Consider the following 20431-nt stretch of genomic DNA (forward strand, 5'->3'; position numbering starts at 1 on the left):
AACCTCTATTTTCTATGTATCTACTACAACCAGGCAAACCCATCACCATAGGCGGTGGAAGGCCAGAGCTAATGGGGCTTAGTGCCCCTAAACTGGGCTGGTGACAGTGGCTGCAGCACCACTGCTGCTGCTATACCATGCACTTGCACTGCACCAGTGCATGCTGGCCCCAGAACGGCCCTGCGGGAGGGAGGGGCAGAGTCCAGCGAGCATGCTCTGCACTGCCCAGCCTGCCCAAATATTTTCTAGTGCCGCTTATGCCCATCATGCACTGGTTTATCTTATCTCCTTTGCTGGAAACCTAGCACAGCATGTTGCTATTATTATATTTTTCAGTTTGTAGTGGCAGAACAACTTGCTCACTGCAAATGCATTGCCTACAAACCAGGTTTTTCACCTGGGCCATGACTTTGTATAGTATTTCCACAAATTGAATTCCAGGGCACTTTCCCTTGAATTGATTGCACATTTACTAGCTTTTATGAAATCCAAACTGATTACTAGCTGGTTTATTATCTCGTCTATCCAAACCTCTTGCTAGAATTTCAGAGGTCCAAAATGATCTTACTCAGTGTTACCACTTTTCAGTAAAAAGAGAGATATATGTTTCAGTGGGTGCATCTACACGTGCATTAGTGCACCTTTTCTAACGCACATTAAATTTAGCATCTCCAATGTGAGGTGCTAAATTAATGCACACTAGGCTGTGCTAATATTTGCACACTTTCTTGTGATGCTTGATGTGCAGTAGACTATTTTACTGTGCATTAGTGTAATGTCACAATTTTTATGTGATGCTTTAATGCGCAGTAAAATAGTCTACTGCATATTAAAGTACATGTATAGATGCGCCCAGTGGGTGCATCTACATGTGCAGTTAGCATGTAGAAATAAACTCCAGTGCAGTTCATGCTGGAGTTTTTGTCCTGGGTGCAGCATTTACATGTTCACTCAGGATCGCAGCATATTGAGCCAAGGTATAGCAGCCTTAGGCTGGTACGGGGCCCAGAGTGTCAGCCTGCCAGTCCATGGCTGTTCTGCCCTGGCTCAATATGCTGCAGAGAGGCTGGCTGGGGCACAAGGGTGCTCAACTGTGGGGCTAGCCAGCTGGCAGTCCCTGCACTGTAGCATTCTTCTACAGTGGGGCGGTGCAAATGTGAGCAGCGTGTGCTGTCCAAAACTGGAGCCTGGCCAACCAGAGCTATGCTCTGTCTTTCAGCCAGTCTCTACACACCCAAATTGCCGCTGCTGAAGCCCTGGGAGGCCCCCAGAATCCCAGGTAAGGCTGCTAGGGCCAGCCCAGGTGCTGGTTTCAGCCTCCCCTACCCTACCCGGGGCAACTTGCTGTGCTCCAGAGTCCTCATGAAGGGGCATAACCCAAGGGACAACCAGAAGCAGCACAAATGTGCTGCTGCTACTTGTCCCTGGGGAATGCACGTTCCCACTTATGGGGACGTGCCTAGTGAGTCTCCATTTGAACCCAGTTAGGTGGTTCAATTTTCAATCTCCTGTTTCCTAGTATTCTTAGCATGCCCAGTCTAATAACTGCTGGAGACAGTTGTCTGTTATTCCCAGGCATCTTGCAGATCCTATTACACATTGAACAGCCAGACTCCCATTATCATTGTTTAACTTCCCAGATCTGCTCAAAAACTTCTAGGTTTTGTCCCCTGTACTTTTATGACATGTCCCTTCAGCTTGATGACTGTATTTACTGACTTGAGGAGGGGTTCATAAGATTCTGTGATGTTCTGCCATGGCACACAATTTATTAATGGTCTTCTTTTCTGACCTGTATTTTTACTGTACCTTTGCATTAGTGCCAATAATTCTTATTTTACAAACTAAATATATCATGTTATCTAATCATCCAGATATATCACAAACCCATTTTTCTATCATATTCATTAGATGCAGAGGTATACTTAGTGAACCCTTGGCATCAACTTCCATTTTCCTCAGTAAGCCACTAGTACATCAAGTGCACTCCTACTGAGAGAGATTCCAACCCTATGGCAAATTCTACAATAGAGTTTTACCTTGCTAAGCTCCAAAGGGAAGCTCTTCAACCTATGTAAATTATCAAATGCTCAATGACAAACCCATTTGCCTAAACCAACAATGCAGAGATTTAAGTGCTATGTAGAACATTGGGGTTACATCAGTATGTCAGAAGTAAGTGAGAGGAGGAGGAGACTGTATCAATATATACATCACATGCAGATCACTGATTTTTTTTTCAATAAATAACTGACTAATTGAGTAGTTTTAATTAATGATCCCAAGCCAGGGTAACAGATCTCAGTGTCCCCAGAATTTGGACAGGTACAAACCTGAATTTTGCAACTTGTATCCAACTCTAATTTCATGTTGCATTTCTGAATTCTGTGAAAAAATAGTCCACAGTGTTAGACATGAACGCCTTTGTGATAAAGAGAAGTATGAGTAAATGCCATAACTAAAAAGTTAAAATAATATTTTATATTACATTTCTTGGAACTGCTAGATCACTTTATTGACCATTCCTTCTTATTATGTTTAATTTTGCTTTTCCAAGTGCACATTTCACCTAATAAGAAGAGCATCTACTTACTGAGTTCTTGCTAGAACTTTTTCCAAACCTGGCCTTCCTATTTCTCTGCCACATGTATCAGCTTGGAACACCTCTGGCCAGTTCCTAAATCACTTGCCTATCATCCTCAAGAGTCCTAGCTCCACTGGGCCAAGCGGAACCCAACTGAGCTCTCCCTTCAGATGGAATGCTTATGAGAATGTTTTTATCCTTTGAGCCGGGACACTGGCATGTGTCATTTTTTTGAATTAGGTTTGTTTGCTTTTGTCTTAAAAATTCTGGGACTTTTGTTCAGGCCAAAAAGAAAGTCAACCCCATTCAGGCCTTTTTTGTTTCCTTTTTGATGGTCCTGTAATAAAATAGAAAAGGCTTTTCAAAAATCTGTTTGTTATTAGAACTTACCCTAATTCCTCCTGAGCAGGAGATGGCTCTGAGTGGTCTCAAAGCACAGAAAGTTCCTAAAGATCAGAGGGACTTAAAGGAATTAAGTTTGCTCCCGAAAACACCCACCCAGCCATTCTACACCAAGAAAACAAAAATAAAGTGCTTTGAGAAGTCTCTGATAATAAGAACCTTTTTCTTTTTATTTGTCCTTCCTTCATCCAGATTTTATCTTGTCCCTTCTTTCCTGATCTCTGAGTTGTTAGTAAATAGGGAGCTGAAAGGGCAGTATGGCTGGCATCATCTTGGGGAAATGATTCAGGGATTTACCCTAGTATAAACTCCAAGAGGCAGATCCTCAGCTGCTGTAAATTTTCATATCAGTGACAAAGCCATTTATCTGGCACTAAAAGTGTAATAATGTGGAGCATGGGATATATTATCCTACTTAGAGCTCATTACAATGGGTCAATTCCTGCCTTCATTCTTTAAACAGAACCCTCACTGCAGTCAAGGAAAGTTTTGTGCTAATTCAAGTAGAATGATGGAAAAATTAGAGAACCACCAAACAGATCATCAGAAATTCTAATGTCACCAGGCAGGCACGTTACTACCATAATCAAGAAATATAACTTCCATAGGTTTATGGCACACTATAATCACCCAGATACAGGAAAAACAAATGCTCACATATAATCCAGAAAGTTACTTTAGTGATTAGAGCACAGTGAACTGATGCATTTCTTAATTAAGCTGAAAACTGTAGTTGTCTTTAGAGCTGTGCAAAACTTATCATTCATACATACTCCCCAGAGGTTTAACTGAACAATATTTTTAAATCCTTACAAGTTATTCTCACCTTGAGCTCTACTTAGAGTTCTGAACTTGAACAATTCCAAAATGTCATTGCAGAACAAATTAAAGTAGTTTTGACTCAATTTTTATTGTTTTTGGTCACTATAATTCAAAATTAGAATTTTCACATGCTAGGTAAAAAAGATAAGACCCAGTTTGCTTCAATAGTTTGCAAAACCTGTTGGAACTTTTGGCAAACTGCCTCTGAGTTTTGTATTTGATGCAGTCTAAAACCAGACAGGAGCTTGTTTTGCTGCTTTGGGGTGAACAATTTGCACACCTTTAAAGTCTGTTGCTTTAACTAGAGGCTCATAACTACATAATGTGCTTTGCCGATATGAGTTTCAATATAATTCCTGTGTAAGTTACAACTGAAAGTATTAAGATCTCAGAGCACTCATGACTAGAACTGTCTGCCTGCCTTGCACAGTAGTCATCAGGAAATTTCCAGAAATGTGTTGAGTTTTACCTGTACAGTCTGTTCTGATACCTGTGCTAACATCAAGATATCTGTTACTCCAAAGGCACTCCCATTGATCAAGTGAATAAAGTATCATTTAACATTATATGGAGCTAAAAATTAGACCCCTGGTATTTTGAAGGAAGTGATAAGCCACATAGTCAATGAAATTAATTAACAGAGTTATAGAAAGAAAGCCAAAATGTTAAGTAACATGGGGAAGGAAGGCGGGGGAAACCAATCATATAAGCAGGTTCCCTAGCCTGCTGGCTCCTGCGCCTGGGCTTTTCTCCCTGAGGAGCTCCACAGCCAGCCCTCTTATAATACAGTATTTAGGCAACCAATAAAACAAAGACTCTGGAAGTAACAAGGAGTAATGGCCATAAGTTGACTGAGAGTAGATTCAGGCTAGATATTAGGAGGCACTATTTCACAGTCAGGACGGCTAGGATCTGGAACCAACTTCCAAGTGAAGTGGTGCTCGCTCCTACCCTGGGGATCTTCAGAAGGAGGCTAGATAATCACCTAGTTGGGGTCATTTGACCCCAGCGTCCTTTCCTGCCCATGGCAGGGGGTCAGACTTGATGATCTAATTAGGTCCCTTCTAAACCTACCAACTATGAAACTATGAAAGACCCTTTTGCCTTATCACAGGCACTTTGACTCTGACTCCCAGCACAGCAACCTGACCACCTTCTTGTAGCAAGCAATTGTATTTACAATCTGCTTCCTCCTCTCCTGCTTATTATTCTGGGACCTCTTAAAATCTCCTAGCAGAACATTCCCTGACTATCCCTGCCCTGCAGCTGGGCTCTCTTAACAGGGCTGTCAGTTCCTTCCTAAAGGGACAGACCACCCTGTTACCCTCATCTTATTGAAACAAGAGGTGCTGTTATATTAAAGAACAAACCACTAGGGCTGTGCGAAGCTTTGGTCTCTGATTCGATTCAGTGGAGATTCGGCTTGATTCTGTGGCTGAATCTCCAAATCCAAATTGAATCAGAGGACCCTTTAATCTTTCAAAAACAAATTGGAACCCTCTGAATCGATTTGGAAAGATTTGGCGATTTAGACGTAGAGACAGCTTTAAATGTTTTTTCTACATACCTCTAGGTAGCAGGTGGCTCATGAATGCCGCTATGCTGGGGTGCATGAAGTGTTCCATAGAAGCGCAGGAGGCACCCCAGCATGCAGACCCAGAAGTGAACTAAAAGCACTTCTGGTCCACTTCTGGGTCTGCCGGGGCGTGTGCTGGGGGGCACTCCCGTGTCCCCCCGGCTCAGCGACCGCTGCCTCCTGGGTCGGGGGGGGGGGCACCCGGGGTCCCCCCATGGACAATCGCTGAGCCAAGGGAGGTGTGGGGGGGTCCCCTCAATGCATTCCCTGGCAGACTTGGAAGTGGACCAGAAGTAGTTCCGGTCCACTTCTGGGTTTGCCACCGAGCATGTGAAGGCCCCCCCACTCCTGTGGGATGCTCCATGTGCCCCAGCATTGCAGCATTCACAAGCCATGCTGTGAGGTATGTAGAAAATACATTTAAAGCTGCATCTATGTCCGACTTGCTGATTCTTTGAATCAGCATTGAATCTTCAGATTTGGATTTAGCTGAATTGAATCAGGGACAGTGATCCAAATCAACAAATCAAATCACTGTCCCAGATTCGGACCAAATCCAAATCAAATAGGGCCCGCTTTGCACACCCTTACAAATCCACAACTTCCAGGTGTTCCAGCTTTATAATTTGTATTGTATTGGTCACATCATCTACTCACCTCCTGTGGCACACTGTAGTGTTTGAGGCTTTTGGTTTTGTACTGAAAATTCTAAATGTGTCTTAGAGGGTTTGGGGGTGATTTTTGGACTGCAAGTCATGCAAGCGTCTGGAATGGATATTTTTATGGACCCCTTTGAGCCAAACATCTATTTTACTGTTGTCCATGATGACAGGGGAATGTGTTATCCTTAAAAAAGGTATTTACTATGTGTTTACATAGCTTCATCAAGGCATTTGGTGTGAACTAAGTGCTACTACTGTGCTACGTAGATGACAACAACAATGAGTATGGATCTGAAAACGAGCACTGCTTTTTGTGGAATTTCAACCTGACAGGCTATGTCACTAATATTGTTTTACATGGACCAAACATTTTAATAAACCCAAAGAATAAATAAAACATTTAGTACTGGTTTGTTGTATAGGATCACTGGAAAGTAGGGATGGAAGGGACATCACAAGGTCATCTAGTTCAGCCCTCTGCTCAAACCAGGAACATCCCTGATTAAGTCATCCCAGCCAGAGCCAGATGCAGGAGAGGTGCAGCTGTATACTCTCTCTCTCTCCCACTCCCTTTTGATTCCTGCTCCACCCAAAGTTTAAAACCAACTAACCTGGGAGGGGCAGTGGCATTTGTATTCAGGCAGTGCTGAGAGAATCTATTGACTTTATGGCTCATTATCATCTCCCTGATTCCTGGTAATCCCTCTCCACTTTAAAGATGCTAACAATCTTCTCTCTTTTTTTTTTATGTTCCACCATTCAACCTATCCTTTCTTCTGCAATTTTGCTGTCTGTTAGCCATTCCTGGTAATGTCTCTCTCCTATTTTATAGCCCTGAAGACTGTTTATATCTCTAGCTAAAAACCATAACTCGGGTGTGGTAATATTAATTTACATGTAGAAATGAATGACAGTGAAGTATTGGAGGGACTGTCCAGATGCTCAAGACTAGATTGTCTTGTATGAATCTGAACAAGAGATGGACATTTAACTATAATGACCACAAAACTAATGAAACAGTATCGTTTGACTATTTTTTCCTGAGTTTGTTGTGCTTTTTTAAAACTTAATATATAATCTAGCACATTAATGCATGCTCTGATAATTTTAGTTGTTTTTGCTTTAATCTTAAACTAAATAATATAGGGCTAGTTCCCTAACATATTAGTAAAGCATCTAATTTTTCTTTAACTGGAGAAAAATGTGTTGTGTTATGGGTGATGCGCCACACCATCTGAATCCTCATTTTCAAAATCCTAAATTCACCCATGATCCCAGCCAAGTGTCTGTCTAACCTGCTCTTGAAAACTTAGAGGGATTAAGATTCCACAACTTCTTTACATAGTCTGTTTTCTGTGGCTGTAGGGAACAGGACTAGGAACAATAGCCAGAAACCTCAGGAGAGGAAATTGAGATGGAGATTTGGAAGAACTTTCTGACTGTGAAAGTGGCAAAGCATTGGAACAGACTACCTCCATTCTCTTTACAATCTCCCTTCAGGTATTTCAAGGCTGTAATCAAATCCCCCTCATCTTCTCTTCTGAGGGACTAAATAACCCTAACCCTTCTAGCCCTTCCTCAAAGATCATGCTTCCTAGGCCTCTGTTCATTTTATCTCTCTCTGCTGGACTCTTCCTAATCTGTTCACATCCTTCTTGAAGTGTGGGGCCCAAAACTGAACACAGAAGTCCAGGTGAGACTGTCTCTTCACCAGTGCCAGAGAGAATGGCAGAATCACTTCTCTTGATTTGCAAGTAATACTCCTGTTAATACAACCCAGAATGCTGTTGACTCCTTTTTTTTTTCTTTTTTTTTTCTTCAATGAGCACACTGTTGGCTCATCTTCAACTTATGGTCTACTGTAAACCCAGATCCTCCTCTGTGGCCTAGTCAGTCATTCCCCAATCACTATTTGTGCATGCAATTATTGCATCCCAAGTGCAGGACTTTGTATTTGTTTGTGCTTAATTTAATCAAATTGATTGTGAAGCATTTTTCTAGGGGTGTTTTTTTTTTTTTTTTTTAAAGTGAAAACAAAACCAGATTCCTTAGTGAGAAGTCTTCAGTGTCATTTTATGAGTTGGTATGCTTCAAATTTACAAAGTATACTCTTTACATGATATAGCTTTACCATCACTTTCTTGGAAATCTGACAGATGCTTCTTGTGGTCCATTTATTGGCCTCATGGAATCATGGTAAACAAATGTTCAATGTTCACATTCAGTTCTTTAACACAATTTGTGTCTCTTTCCATCATAATATGATCCATGCACACACCAAAAAGTGATCATTCCATCTCTGATCAGAATTTTGAAAACTCAAATATTGAGTTTTGGGAATATTGGTACAAATATTCCTGAAGGTTTTCATCCCTCTCCCTTCATTATATAGTCTTAGTAATGATGTCACACATTTTAAAGGAGCTCTGTAGCCACAGAGTGAAGTTATGAAGCTGGATCCAGTGTTCCCAACCTCCTTTCCCTTGCTGCTTCACTCAGCAGATGGATGCACTGCTGTGTCACCAGAACAGACTGACTCAGCTATAGCTTGGCCTTGGATTGACCTCAAAATTCTCAGGCTGGAGGAAGTAGTTAAGCAACAGCTAAAACCTATAGTCCCACAAACTATCTGCTTACTATAATATTTTGCTCAGATTTACAACATGTTGGAACAATGGAGTGTTTCACATCAATGCAGAAACATTTATGGCATGAAAATGAATAACAAATCATTCAACTTGTGTGTTTTAGATATTTTTTCCCATTGACTAAAATGCAAATGCAGGGAGAGCTACTGTAGAGCTGTACCTTTTCCTTAGATCCTTTGGGTCCTTAGTAAAGTGGCTTTTTAACTTATACAGCTGTGCAAGGGAGTAAAGGGGCATAAGGTTCCTGTGTAATCCCCTGCAAATGCTACTGTCATCAAGGGTCCCGGAATGGGAGATAAGCTGCATTGTCATTGTATGTAATCGGTCAGCAAATATCCTCACAGGAGTGGGAATGGTAAGAGTGAAGGCTTCTCCCACAAAACATGCTGGTTAGCAATCACTAAAACGGAAGTAATATGCTATTGACAAGAACCAGTAGCGGATAATTTCCCTTCTGTAGCAAGTGGGGAAGCAAAGATAAGTCACCTCCTGCAAATGTTACAGTCTAGCCTTTCACTAAGGTAGACATAATACTATTGGCACTGAAAGTCAATGGACTTCTGCTAATAGGCCTTAGCTGGAAGATTTGGCCCAGAGCATTTAAAGATGACATGTATGCCAAAAGCTATGATGGGGATTAAAGAAAACTGGTAAATTATGTAATTGTCTTTTCATTTGGGGGATTAAGTTATCCTTGCCATTTAGCAAGGATAACTTCCACCATGATATTTCATTTTATGGTAGAAGTATTCAGCAATGGGTTCTCCGATGGCCTATAAGCACAATTTTTGCCTGGAATGTACAGTTATGGGTTGGACAAACAATGATTGATATTGTGAACTGTGAAGTTTGATCCTGCTGCTAAAATGTTTGTTAGAGCTTGTGCTCTGTATCCCTCATGTCATGTTTCTCAAAGCTGGGTACACCGTGATGGGGCACTTTTTGCAATGCTTTGTATTCATGTGTTTGTTGTTCCTAGCTTTGAATTTCAAAACTTTATTGATTCAGAGTTGCTTTTAAAACAATCTTGTCTGCCAGAGTACAGTTCTCTGTAGAAAATTTTCTTAGGGAGCTGGTTATCAGACATCCTCATTAGATGGCTCAACCGTCTTTATTATGCCTTCATAATCATAGTGCTTATACCTGGCACATTTGCTCGCTGGAGGATTCCAATCTTCCCATTTTATCTTTGTTAGCTTTCCTAGACAATTTAGATGGAAATAGTTTGGATTTTTGATGTGATGGCTGTAGGGTGTCCATAATTTGTTGGCACAGACTAAAGAGATCATGACTTTCATTTTTATCTGCAAAATTATCTTTTCTATCCCAGAGACCATCATGTAAGTCTTCTAAAGGCTGTGCTAGCTTCAGAAACTGTTGGAGACTTCATCCTCAATGTGAACTGTACATGAGACAGTACTACTCAGGTAAGTGCATCTATTTTCAGATTTAAGCACATGCCTTGCAAGGGTGATGAGTGGTGGTGTGCATGGCTTTCATGGAGCAGGCCAGTACATAACCTCTCTCTTAAGGCTAAGAGTCAGTCCAGAGCATAAGCATGCAGTTACACAGCAGTCCACGATGACTTATGTATCTTCCTGGGAATGAGAAACCATGGCATAGTCATTGAGAAATAGTTGTTAATGGACAAGTTCCTCAAACAACCTTATTTTCATTTGTAGCCATCTGAGATTTAGCAGCTTCCCACCAATCCCAAATGTAATCTGAATTCCTTACCAAGATCATGGAAAACAACAAACACCATGGCAGCAAACAAGACACTAAATAATGTGGGTGTGAGAACATGGCCTTTGCTTTACACTTTGTTAATGGAAATAAATCAGATATTTCCATTTTCTTTCTGTCTCGCTATTGTAATCATGAAATTTATCTAATCACGATGAATTTGTCAAGGCAGCTATTTTTAGATAAAAGTTTCCACAGGCCTTCTCTGCTGATGGCGTAAAATGTTTTTGTAAGATCAACAAAGAAACAGAAGAGGCCAATATTCCTTTCTCTGCATTTCTCTTGTATTTGCTGTGCAGCAAAGATCATATCTATTGTTTGTCTTCCTTTTTTGAAAGCACGGTGAATGTCAAGTAAAAAATGTTCAGCTATGTGGCAAGCAAAGCAGTTGCGTATGGCAAGATCCTTGCAAGAGTCAGCCACTACTAATAGGGAAATTCCTCAGTCACTGTCAAATATTAAATAATGATTGTTCTCATTATATCCATATAGACAGACAATAGAAACATCTTTGACTTCCTAGGGGAATTACTCTTTTATTTTTCATCAACTGAAAGAGTTTTGTAATGTGTAATAAATCAGTAAAGTAGTGTGACTTGTCCAGTGGGGAGTGGGCTGAGATCACCATTTTGTATCATAAAGAGCATCCAGGAGTCATCAGAGTAATAGTGTACATTATTGGATAGTAACATGGATTGAATTTAAAGTAGTAAGTTGTGGATGAAACAGCATTCACACCATAGCTCATAGCTAAGAGACCGAGCCATTAGTCCATGCTGTATTTCAGTTTTCTTTTTGCTAATTAATATTCAGTCCTATTATAGTACAAGAACACAGATGAAATAGAGAATTTGACATGATATCAGTACCATGCTCTATGAAATGGAGAGAGAGAATTCTAACAGGATTTAGCCACCCAAAGAGAGGCACCAAGTAGATTTTTCACAGGTGCCAAGGTGTGAACTTCTATACAATTTCAATAGGAGTTTGTTACCTATGTGTTTTAGAGGATCTAACTAGACCCCACTCTACATCTTTAAGGGTGTGTCTATATGAGACGATGTAATGTGCATTAGCCTAAGTTAATGCATGTTACGGGTGTGCATTTACACATGTGCACGCTTAATACACATTAACTTAGGCTAATCATGCCTAAATTTAATACCTGCAAATGCAGGTGCGATTAGTTAATGTGCATCATGTGTAGACGTGACCTAGCACTAACTTCAGTGCTGGGTCTGCCCTGCCATCAGGTGGCTGGCCTGAGCCCAGCTCCAGGGATTGGGGTGCTTGGCACCTGCCCTAGGGCCCTGCCCCCACAGGCCCCCCACTCTGGGCTTGAATACCCAAAATACTGTAAATAGTTTCCCCCTAGTATATCATTTCCCACTTGTAAGCAGGTTTTTTATTGTTGGTGGTTAGGGAGGGTGGTAGAGGAGCTCTGTTGGTTGAGGGGAGAGGGGTTCTGTTTGAGGGGGAAGGGATGGCAGCAGGTGTTGTGAGGGTAATAAAGTTTTTTTTTGTTTCACCCATGTGTGTGTCCTGAGAGTGGTGGTGGTGGTGGGTAGGGGGTGTGTGGGTGGCAGGGCAGGTGGGCTGGAGCAGGGAGTGCAGGAGGAAGGGGTTGGGCAAGCCCTCCCACAGCCAGTGCCCTAGCTCCTGCTGGTGTGTGCACAGCTGTCCTGGGGCATGGGCAGGGGGAGAACTGCTGGGGCTAGCAGGGCCAGCACCATAGCCAGCAGAAGCATGGGGCACTGGTCATTGCTGGCAGGGGCTGGGCTGGAGCAACAGGGCACTGAGCATTTCTGGCAGGGGCAGCCCCATCATGGGGAGGCAGTGTAGGCAATATGCCTGTGCAAAGTGGCTAGTATTCGCTTCAGATTTGGATTCGGTCAATTCGGGGGACAGAGATTTGATTCAGTGATTCAAATCACTGTCTCGAATTGATTCAGCCAAATCTGATTTGGAAATTCAGCTGCCACCAAATTGGTCAAATCTGGTTCAGAGATTTGGCCACCGCCAAATCGGCCGAATTTCCAAATCAAATGAGCCCCATCCCTCGCCCGCTCTCCCAGCCCTATCACTGGCTCCTGCCAGGCAGGGGGGCGATCCCTGCTGCCCTCCACTGCTCCACACTGACTACATGAGGGGGGCTCTTCCATGAGCCCTCAGAGGCACCGATGGCCACTGCAGTAGCTGGTGAGTGCAGAGCTTTTTATTTTATTTATTTATTTATTTTTTAAAGTGCTGGGATGCTGAGGCTGGGTGGGGCAACCATTGACACAGCTGGGAGAATGGGCAGGGGTCAGGGGGTGATTAGGGGTCTGGGGGAGTAGGCAGGGGATGGGGCCTGGTGGGGGTCCCCCCATGGCCTCCTCCCCCATCCTCCAGTTTGCCCCATTCTTACCAGCATGGAGCCTGGGTCCAGCTCCCTGCAGCGATAAGTAGGGACTGCCTGAATCTACGAATCTTCTTCGAATCTTTTCCAAATCAATTTGGAGTCTTTGAATCAATTCGGACCTTTTAATCAGTCTTCCAATTCGATTCAGATTTGGAGATTCAGCTGCTGAATTGGGCCAAATCTCCTCTGAATTGAATCAGCAACCAAAGCTTTGCACAGCCCTAGTAGGCAAGGAGGGAGCCTTCCTGTCCCTGTGCTGGGCATGTGGCTCCTGGATAGAGAAGGGGCTGGCTAGGGACCAGAGTTTCCCAGATGGCTGCCAGGTGGTGGCAGATGGCTCTGGCTTCAACATGGCTGCCAAGTGCTGGCAGCCATGTGACTGGAGGCTGAAACTCCCCCTGGCAGCCACAGGGGCACATGGCAGGTCAGCAGGGACTTGGGACTAACTTTAGTGCTAAGTCTCTGCACATACAGACACTTGCCAAAAATTGATTAATGTGCATTAGCATAATGTGTATTAAATTGAGTCGCACTTAAATGCATGTGTAGACGCACCCTAAGATGTCATTAAAATGAATACATTAAAAATACATTTAAAAACTTGACTCAGTCTTTTATACACAATCCCCTAATCCTTATACCTGGGTGGAACTCTACAAAAATCAATAGGGCTCCTTGTAGGTATAAGGCCTGGTTTGTCCTGATCTCATAGCAAGATGAGGGCCTCAGAGGGGGAATAATCAGGAAAGCACCAAACATACCATGAACAGGGAATCCTTCTTTCAGCTGCCAAAAGTGCAAATCTGGAAGCATTACTCATGACTCAGAATTACTCATTATTCAGACGTTCTTCACATGTGTTGCTTATACTTCTAGGGTGGAGGTTTCAAAGAGAGGGCAAGAAAACCCGGATTTTTCCTGGGGTTCATTGGAAGCAAAAGAATATTACAGAGATTTTTTTAGGACTTTTGAATAGTAATTCTTTGACTAAAGTAATTCTTTAGCTGTGTAAAATGTCAAATTCAAACAAAAGACCACTTGAAAGTAAAACAAAATATTAGAATAGCTAAAAAATTTTACATCATTGCAGCTGTGTTGGAATCAGAGACACCGCATTACAGTATCTTTAGAACAAATAGTAGTAAGTAGTAAGTTTGCTATGTAGAGAAATGACATGCTCCAGGTCACACAGAAAGCTTGGGGTAGAACAGGGAATTGTGGGCATTCCTTCCAATTTGCATGCTTAACCTTAGTCCCTGCATTGTTCTTCCTCTGTGGGAAATGTGAACTATATCGTGCTTTATGGGAGAGCACTTGTTTGTTCTCCAGTTACTGGAGTATATAATTGTCAATATATATGCATTAATTATAATATTGTAATGGTTGTACAACTTAAGATGTCTTGCTGTACTGATCATGCAGTGTGCCTTTAAAAAAAAAAAGAAGTCAGAGTTAATTCCCTTTTGAGGCAATTAAGCCAGTGGTGCTCAACCTTCTTGACCTACAGGCCGGATGGACAGTGCTTAGGCCCTCTGCAGCCCAGATCTGGTTAATGGACCCAATCCGGAACCAGGACAGGCCCAGCAGGGCCTCACATAGCCACATGGAGCGGGTGAGGAGGTATGATCCAGCCCTGATCCAGCTCTGTGGGGAAAGGGTCATGGCTAGCCCCAAACTGGGCATGCAGGGGTGGGGAATGGCCAAGACCCATACAGGAGGAGGGAAGGGACTGTGTGCCCCAAGTCAGCTGCGCAGGGGGATGGGGAATGGCCTGACTCCAACTCACTGTGTGGAATTTGGGATTTTAGCAGCGGAGAGGGATGGCAGTATTAACTGCCACCAAATGTCTCAGCCCTTCTGGAGTCCCGCAGGCTGGATTCCAAGTCTCTGCAGGTTGGAGGCTGAGCATCCCTGAATTAAGCCATAGCTTGTTCTGACCTTACAAACATGATTATAGGATTATTCTCCTTCATAGCTGAAATAGAATGCATCAAATAATGCTCTCGGTTATTTTAGATCAGAATTTGAAACGTCAGACTTACATCCAGGTAAATATGGTTTATTTATGTTTATCTTTTTTATTCTGATAAAACTAGACAACTTCTCTCTATATGAATCCTTTCTTTAGTTTTTAAGCATTGAAAATACATTTTCTGCTTCAGTTTTTAGGATAGGTTTATTTTGTGTTTCATCCGATTGGAATTGCTATTGCACATGGTAGGATTTTTTTCCTGTTAGAGATGGTCTCTGGGTACAATGCATAGCAAAGTTCTGATCTTGTGTCACGTGGAAAAACCTGAATCAATGAAAGGATAGGTCCCAGCTTGCTTAGAATGATTCAGAATCTCCATTTCCCCTTTCTCCTTTGGACTGAATGCACTGTTATTGATCTTGAGATCCCAAAGTTTTGTAATGGTGAACTTTTTCTCCCTCCTGCTTTGTGCTGCCTGCTTTTGACAGATCAATGTTGACAGATCAATGTTGAGAAAATAAAATAATTTCACCTTTAATATAGCTCGCATCTCTAATGTTTTTAAATGTCCGTTCTAAGCTAAGAATGTTAAAGATCATAAAAGTGATTTGTCTAAGGAGGAGTTAGAGACAGAATTGGAGTCAGACTCAAAGGCTGCAAACAGATGCTGCATTTATCCTGGGATAAACTGTTTTACCCTGGGTCAAAGTGCAGCCATGCAGATGCTTGCATCCATTGTCCCAGAATGAATCCTGACAAATTTTCCTAGATAAAAGGTAATAACAGTTTACCTGGGACATTTCCAAATATGTCTACACAGTTATCCAGGGATTGCAGCATTGAATCAATGTCAGATATGTATAGAAGATACATATCCTGGGACACCCAATCCTGGGATATTTTTGTTTTGGGACAAACACAGGAACAATTTATCTAGGAACAAATCCCATCTCTGTTCTGGTCCAAAGTCCTGTGTTGATATCTGTGGGCAAGACTTTTCTTCCCAGGATGTTCTTAGATGTTTGGAAATCAAGTAGGTAAACTTCCAGTAATTTTGTACTGAGCCCATTGGTATATGATTTAATGGTCTGCAAGTATAGTCTAATTCTTCTCTGTTCAGCATTTAGCCTTTATTTTATAATTGGTAATCTTTTTCCTGTGATTTGTTTGATTTGGGATAGTAACTTACACTAGTACATGCTTAATGTACCTTTACTTTTAATTTCCTTCACCATTAAAAATATGTTCCTTATTTCTTGTGTTATCTAGCTCCCAGTCACTGAATCTTGTTATACCTTTGTTTCCCAGTCTGAAGAGCCAAAGATCAGATTTATTTCTCCATGTCGGTACTTACAAACTGTGATCAACTCACTCCATAACCTCTTGAGTAAGCTAAACAGATTGAGCTTCTGAAATCTTTCACTATAGTGCATATTTTCCAACCTTTAAATCATTCCTCTACTTTTTATTTGAATCCTCTGCAATTTATCAACATCCTTCTTGAACTGTGGACACCAGAACTAGATACAGTATTCCAGCAGTGGTCACTCCACTGTTAAATACAGAGTTAATGCCACATCCCTACTCCTACCTGAGATGCCCTTATTTACCATATTTTCTCACATACAACAAGAGTCACTGAAAGATGTTATCAGAAACCCACATAGTCAGTTATAATTCATGAATCCCATTTTTCACATGTTTATTTAATTAAGTTAACCTCATAGGCTACTTTGCTTTGCTGACACTACAGCAATTTGTTTAAATAAAAGCCAGAGGTACTTAGTCATATTGTAACTCATATCTATTCTTCCTACATTGAGAAACTATTATGTATCACATGCCATTAACACCCACTGGCTACAGTGGGAGTGAAATCAGGGCCAGATTTCCTTTCAGTTAATACTCCAGCTTTTCTGGACCTGTATGTTGGTTTCCCATTTGAATAGCCTGGAAACAGAACTAACAGCTGAGATGAGGACATCTTTATCTTTTAGAGGATTATGAACATTCAGTGAATATTCTTGTTTGTTCTTTTGCCTTCCTAAGGTAATGTTTCAGTGGGTCATGTACTTATAGGCAATACATTTAGAAATGCAATAGCTTCTACATGTAAAAACATAGCACAAAAGTTCCTAGCAATTTTGGAACTAATCAGAGCTATTTCCCCAAAATCCCCGAGCATGATTAAACAGAGCACATTGTGGAATTTTTCATGTGGATTGGGAGGCAGTTCAAAGCACTGTCAAAGTAAAGCTACAACTTCAAAAAGAACAGATGGGAAATGTATGCCCAATTTCCACATGGAATGGAATGAGGAACTGAGCTGTCCTCAGACCAACCCTAAGCTGGAGGCAGGATCAATAACACTGCACTTCCAGGTATGTCTGATCACCTCATACTTCCCATATCTCTTCCCATCTATAATGTGAGTGCTAAGAACTTTGGTATGATTTACAGTATCCCTACTACACCTGTCATAGATTCAACGGAGATTTAATTCTAATACAAGTCAGCACAGGTAGGATATGAACAGGAGGGGAAAATTAAGAACTGCTTCCAGTTGATAGACAACTCCGCAGTGAACTTGGAGTCCTCCTAAATCTAGCCTGATCCACCCAACTGAGAAGGATGGTAGGGATGACAAACTGTTGAGAAAAAGAGAATGAGAAAGAAGCTTCTCATTGTCTGTGGGCATTTGTACACATGATGGGGGTTTAGTTCTACAGGGTTGCATTCTATGCCCCCTAAATTGAAATGGTGAGTTTTTAATTGAAACGATGGGATGTATTTTTCTGTCACTGTATACATGTCATCGTCCTGGTGTCTGCAGGAACCTGTTCAAGACAGAAGCAGCGAGAAGCCTGATGCTTTTTTTTGGTGGAGACTGCCTGCCTCTCTCACAGCTGGGGGGTGAGCTGATAGATTAATGGTTGCAATGTTCCAAGGTGCAACATTGCAAACTAAACTACATCAGGATGTGGTTTAGTTTGTGACAATGCAAATTTATTTAAAGCCCCCAAAACCTGCATAAGTGTAAAGTGTGATGCCATTAAGACACACAAAGGGAAATTTTCGTCATGTGTACATGGTAACATCATCATGTGTACAAGTCCCACTGTGCACAGCACCATAGTGAACAGTATACTGTTGTCCCAGGTGTTAATCTACTTAACTTCTAGCTCTTCTCCTACCAGGGTATACTGATATCAGTCCATTGGCAGGAAAGCCTGTGTTGTCAGTTGGGTCATGGGAAAAGTATTACAGAATCCAAAATCTGGGAGACAAATGAAGATCCCATTTGGATCTTGTTGATTTGGACAATGGCCTTTTCTTTAGTTGCACTTTCCTGCACTTGGATCTTGACCAGCTGTAGGTTGCCCAGTTGGTCATGTGGTTCAAATCCCCACCTTTTTGCAGGAATTTATGTAATGTATTTTATATTCCAAAATGAATAATTTTTGCTATTTAGAACTGCAGTGTTTGTGAGTGACGGCTGAATCACGACAGGGAGTTCCAAAGTTCAGCCATGGAAACGGACTACAGAAAAAACATGCCATTTCCTACATCTAATTAGGGATGGGAACACAGATTAGTTTAAAATAAAACATAAGTTATATTAAAACTTCTCTTTTTCAGTTTTAATAATGATTTATTCTTCATTGTTCTTGATTTTCACCAGGTTTTTGGGAAAAAAATGAAGTACTGTCCCACCAATAGAACTGCTCACACTGTGTTTGTGATTTAATACAGAAAACCAAGAAATATCACTGGGATTCCTTATTTTATAAGAATTCCGGCCTCCTTTCGAAAGTGTAGGCACACGGTTAAGCATGTATAGTTTTGCAGGTATATCAAAGCCAAGTGCCTGATCCTGCGCTGATGTAAATCAACATACTTCCACGGATTTGCGTCTGAACTGATATTCAGCAACTGATCATCTGGTTCCAAATGCCCACACCTTCCTCAAACATGTGTGCACTTTATAGTTCATTTTCCCTTTCTGACATTAATACTGCTTTTCCCTTACACTGTCTCTCATAATACTTTCTGAAACAATTCTTACATATGTTTGAACTTTGCAACTATCATATCTATCTAATGCCATTATCTGTATTCTAACTATCAGTGTATGCTTTCCATGATTTTTTTTAAGGCAGCACAAGATATATTTAGGTTTTATGGGAAAAAGGGAAGATGTACCAGAATAATTTAGTTATTGCTTTTGCTTTTAATACTAATCTAGATCATATTATTGCTTCCCTTTCATAAACACCTGAGTAGATCACTCTTTTTTTCTGCATGATTATTCAAGTGTTTTTTAAAATACATGTAATTATGATACAATGTTACTTACCATCTGGCTGGTCCCTTACATGACAATAAACACTTTTCTTTAACATGTGTCCTTTACAGGTTTGACATTCCCAGCCACTCTTGCCCTGTTGACTTAAGGTAATCTAATTTCATGATTTGGATGTAGTTTAGGAACAGATTTCCAGTTAAGATCTGCATCCCAAGGCAGCATTTTAAAGTGAATGGAAGGCATGTGGCTAGGTCCCAGAGATGCTTTTAGAAACCTCAACCATTAGTTGTCCTCCCTAAACTTTCTGCACTTGCTAACCAGAAAGCAACTGTTTTATCTTGATGATTCACTGTTTTTTTTAGTATGGACTATAGAAAATAAAGGGAAATTTGAAGAGAAGACAAGGTAGGTGCTTCTGATGACTTATTTTCAAATTCTATTCCTCCTGAATGTTGTTAAATTATCCTGGATATAATGCTTGGGCAGTGACTGTGAATTAAGTTCCATGATGCCAGGGTTACCCTATTATCAGTGCTGAGGCTACCTGGGTAAGCTGTCTTGGGTAAGTCAACATAAGCTTAATTCATCTCTTTCCCCTCTCATACTGTAGTCAAAGGTGTCACCTAGGGTATGCGTGGTAGAACCAATAACAGAACTGTAGTCTCATGTGTCCCAGACTAGTCCTTTTTTCCTTCTGAATTTATTTTATGATATATTTTAAGCTTCTAGATGTAAGAAAACATGGTATTTGGAGTTTTGGGATCTACAATTAAAATATAGTGTGCTTTGATTATTCCCTTTTATATTCTATTTCTTTTTAATCACAACAAGCCTCTGTGGACATGTGCATAATCTCTTTTACTCTAAAATTTGGTGGTTATATGGCCACAGACAATCCCTCTCAGTGTTATGGTAGGTGAAGACTGACATCTCTTCATGCTCAGCTGATTTGTTTTGGACACAGCAGTATACCATCACATTAATTTAGTTTTGCAATCACAATTTTTAGTGGGGTAACAATGCAAAACTGGATCAACAGCAGTTTGCCTACTATTTATAGTAATTTTACTCTTGTGATTAAAAAAGAGAATAAAAATAGCATAGAAGCAATGATCCATCCTCTTTTTGCAGATGCAAGATTAGAAATCAAAGGGAATCATCTTCAGAGTAGTTTTATTTTGTTCAGTGTAAATTTGGTGGTACTCACCCAGCAGGAAGTACCTTGAAATGTGTGGCAGGGCACTGTTTGTGCCTGCTACTTTAAGGGCCTGAAGACAGCAGCCGGCAGGTGCCTGATGGGTGCAGCCATTTT

The 20431-nt window shown here is 41.2% G+C and overlaps 2 long non-coding RNA genes across 2 annotated transcripts; both read left to right on the forward strand.

Moving 5' to 3' along the window:
• The first annotated feature begins 10029 nt into the window (after positions 1-10029).
• LOC109285244 (uncharacterized) lies at positions 10030-14937 on the forward strand. Its single transcript, XR_002092924.2, has 3 exons — positions 10030-10121; positions 14349-14461; positions 14858-14937. It is a non-coding gene; the product is annotated as an uncharacterized LOC109285244 (long non-coding RNA).
• A 1145-nt stretch (positions 14938-16082) lies between these two features.
• On the forward strand, positions 16083-19589 carry LOC132249159 (uncharacterized). The gene is made up of 3 exons (XR_009460567.1): positions 16083-16200; positions 19230-19268; positions 19482-19589. It is a non-coding gene; the product is annotated as an uncharacterized LOC132249159 (long non-coding RNA).
• Positions 19590-20431: the final 842 nt, after the last annotated feature.

Source organism: Alligator mississippiensis, chromosome 3, assembly GCF_030867095.1.
Source record: "Alligator mississippiensis isolate rAllMis1 chromosome 3, rAllMis1, whole genome shotgun sequence".
In the NCBI taxonomy this organism is placed as follows: domain Eukaryota; kingdom Metazoa; phylum Chordata; order Crocodylia; family Alligatoridae; genus Alligator; species Alligator mississippiensis.